This window comes from Chrysochloris asiatica, unplaced genomic scaffold (assembly GCF_000296735.1).
Source record: "Chrysochloris asiatica unplaced genomic scaffold, ChrAsi1.0 scaffold00077, whole genome shotgun sequence".
Taxonomy (NCBI): domain Eukaryota; kingdom Metazoa; phylum Chordata; class Mammalia; order Afrosoricida; family Chrysochloridae; genus Chrysochloris; species Chrysochloris asiatica.
Genome location: NW_006408595.1, coordinates 14,971,511 through 14,975,826, shown reverse-complemented (window position 1 = coordinate 14,975,826; position 4,316 = coordinate 14,971,511).

The following is a 4,316-nucleotide window of genomic DNA, read 5'->3' as shown; positions in this document are numbered from 1 at the left end:
TACTTTCAGCTTTTCTAAATATTGGGAGATTCTACCTAATCATTACTGAATAAGAACTTGGGTTTAACCCATAAGTATATGCCTAAGGACCATTCCATGTTTTTTATTGCTTTTGTGTGTATGTAAATTGATGTGATTTGATTTTACATTCACCAAAAACCAAAACTGGCATTCACAACCATGGGTAAATTTGTATTGTTTCAAGGATGCTATCATTCTGAGCAACTCAAGAAATAGAGCTCCTCAAGTAAAATTGAAAAAACATTGTAAACCATAAGCTTTCAAATCAATGACCCAGTAATTAATTGGACAATTTAAAACATCATATCAAAATCCAAATTGAGACAGTCATACAATTGACACTTTATTTGCAAAATTCCCTGGCTAGGAAATCTTACCTCTACTAAAAACCTCCCTACCCAGGTAAGAAAACTGGACAAATATTATGTGGTAAGCCAAACCATATTAATTAAATAAGCCAAACAAAGTTGAGCTAACTGGGTTTTCGATCCATTTAGAGAGCCATTCCTTTGCAGAAAGTTACGTCCCTGTGTTTTATTAAAAGGTCATAAATGTCTAAGGCCTTGCTGGTAAGAATCGAATGCAATGGTTAGAAATGTTACAGTTTAGGACCTGCTGGCATAATTGGGTGAACAATCTTGTAAACTATTGGCCTGCATGGGGTTTTGGTTTTGGTTTTATTCCAACCCATTCCTTGCATGTAGATTCAATCTTCTCAGTATTTGGTTACCGGTTCAGCTGAAATCAGGAAAAGTAACTTTGTAGTAATCCGAATGATAAGCCAATTGCATATTGTTTACTTTATTGTAAATACTGGTGAAGAGCAGTCAATCTAGCCATGTCTGTACAACTGCAAATTTGGTAAGTATGAATTTCAGCTAGTAAATGAAAGCAATAAGACTCAGGCCAGGACTTCTATAGAAAATTCATTGATGTGTAACTTAATCAGTTTTGTTTGATCAAGCAATTTTACATCTAAATCAAAACAAATAGTAGTTTACACTATTGTGAGTTTTCTTTTGTGAGCATTACTTTTATCAAGTTCTAGTGGCCCAGATCAAATTTGTAAATCTTCATCTTACCACATACAGTTTTATCTATTTTCGGTTTTATTTTGTGTTGATTATGTCTACCAAATATAACTGGAACAATTAATAGCAAACATTATGATAAGCAGAGAAAAGATTAAAATTGTCACAGGCTTCATTTTGCTTATATCCACAGTCACAAGAAATCAGACAACACACTGCATTAGGCAAATGTGCTGCAAAAGACCTCTTTAAAGTATTCAAAAGCACAGATGTCACTTTGAGGACTGAGGTGCACTTGACCCAAGCCTTGGCTATTTTCAATCACCTCATATGCATGTGAAAGTTTGACCATGAATAAGAAAGACCAGAGAAGAATTGATGCATTTAAATTATGGTGTTGGCAAAGAATACTGAAAGTATCATGGACTCTCAGGGGAATGAACAAATCTGTCTTGGAAGAAGTAGAGACAGCATGCTTCTTAGAAGTGAGGCTGGTGAGACTTTGCCTCTAGTACTTTGGTCATATTATCATGAAGGACAACTCCCTGGAGAAAGACATCATGCTTAGTAAAGTGAAGGGTCAGAGAAAAGGAGGAAGAGCTCAACATGATGAATTGGCATAGTGACAGCAACAATGAGCTCGAACAGAGCAATTGTGAGGATGGCGTAGGACTGGGCAGTATTTCATTCTGTTATATGTAGGATTGCTATGAGTTCAAACTGATTCAATAGTGCTTAACAACAACAACATGCATATTCTTTACTATGTGGGGCACTAATGAATAGTGGGGCACTAATGAATAACTTATTTGAGGTGGTTATACAAGACAACTTGGGTAAGTGTATGTCGTAAGCACCTTAGAAAAGATATTCTAAGGACTTAGAAAGGCCTGAGTCTTATTGCTTTCATTTACTAGCTGTATAACCTTGAGTAATCTCTAAGCCTCAGTATCCTCATTTGTAAAATGGAAACAATATCAATTTCATAGGGTTGTTGTAAGGATCAATGGTATACTTTATATGAATAAGCTTTGTAAGCTATTTATTAGTTGTCATCTAATTGATTAGGCCTCATAGCAATCCTATGTGTGCTCCATAGGATTTCTATGCTCTGAGCTTTCAGAAGCACATTTCCATACCTGTCTTCTAAAGTGCCTTTCAGCTAGTAGCTTAATGCTTTGCCAATTGTGCTGTACAGGGTAAAGACATTTTTTTCTGAGTAGACATTCGTGTGGAATGGCTTGAGAAATGTCATGGGGATGATTATATAAGTTAAAAGTAACATCTTCTCTTTCAGAGTGTACCCCAACATCAAATTGCCTTTCCTGGGCTAGTTCTTCCTCAAGCTCCATGAAATTGCCTCTTACCTGCTGCAGTGAGTTGATGGCAATACAATGAGGTAAGACATGATTTTTATAAGATTGACCCATAATATACATAACTGGTGCCTGATTAAAAAATATGTAAAATATTTCTAGGGTAGAGGTAGACAGAGGTGGGATCAGAAGTATTTCCTGCAACATCCTCCCTCCTAATGGGAAAGATTTGGTAGACGTTCTGGCCTCCCTAAAAGTTGAGGCACAGTCAGAAATATACCCTACTTTGCAAATAATGATAATTCTGTCCTTTTTAAATATTTCACTGATGTGCTAGAGTCATCTGGTTGTTGTTGTTGTTGTTGTTAAGTGCCTTCGAGTCGATTTCAACTCATAGTGACCCTGCATAGAGTTTCTGAGGCTTTTTTTTTTTTTTTAAATCTTTGTGAGAGTAGAAAGCCTCATCTTTCTCCCATGGAACAACTGGCAGGCTCAACCACAGGTCTTGTGGTTCACAGTTCAGTGCTTATCTTATGGAGGCACCATGCTCAATTGTTAATGCAATCCTGACAGATTCCATCATCATTCTTTAAAGACACAAAAAAACTAATCATTAACTTTATATGGAAAAGAAGGAAACTCTGGATAAGCAAAGTACTACTAACAGAGAAAAACAAAGTAGGAGGCCTCACACTTCAAAACCTCAAATCTACTATACAGTCATGGTAGTCAAAACAGCCTAATGTTGATATAATGACAGACACATAGACCTATGGAACAGATTTGAGAACCCAGAAGAAAATCCATCCATCTGGGGACAGCTGATCTTCAACAAAGGTCTGAAATCCATTAAATGGGAAAGAATTTCTTTCACAAATGGTACCGAAGGTCGGCAGTTCGAAACTACCAGTGGTTCTGCGGGAGAAAGATGAGGCGTTCTGCTCCCATAAAGATTTACAGCCTCGGAAACCCTGTGCAGGGTCACTCTGAGTCGGGAACAGACTCCACGGTACTTAACAACAACAACAACAACTGCTAAAGCTAGATATCCATTTGCAGAAAAAATGGAAGAGGATCCATACCTCATATCATTTACAAAAAAATTAACTGAAGGTGAACCAAAGTGTGAAAACTAAAACTATGAAGATCATCAACAAAAACTTAGGGGCAAATTTAGGGATCCTAATTTATGTCATGGAGTCCTGGTGTGACACTATGGGTTAATGCATTGGACTGCAAGGTCAGTATGAACTGCAAGGTCGATGGTTTAAGTCACACCAGCCGCTCCTCGGAACACCTATACAGGGTCACTATGAGTCGGAGCCAACTCGACGGCACTTAACAACAACAACAATTTATGTCATAAATGGACTATCAGACATAACTGACAATACACAAGCAGCAGAAAATAAACTAGACAATTGGAACCTCCTAAAAATTAAACATGTATGTGCATCAAAAGATTTCTCAAAAAAAGTCAAAAAAGAACCTACAGACTAGTGGGAGAAACAATGGCAATAACATATCTGAAAAAGGACTAATCTCTAAAATTTATAGAACATTTCAACACCTCAGCAGCAAAAAGATAAATAATCCAATTGTAAAATGGACAGAGATCATGAACAGACACTTCACAAAAAAACACATGAATAAATGCTCACAGTCACTAGCCATTAGAAAGATGCAAATCAAAACAACAATGAAATATTATCTCAACCTCCGTAATGACTACAAAGTCCACAAACAGAAAGTAAGAATGCTGGCTAGAGTATGGAGAGGTTATAACTCTCCTACACTGCTGATGGGACTATAAAATGGTACAACCGTTTTGGAAAACTCTATGGTGCTTTCGTAAAAACTTGGAAACAGAAATCCTATATGATCCAGCCATCCCACTACTAGGTAATATCCTCAAGAGTAAGAGCCATGACACAAATTGACATATTCA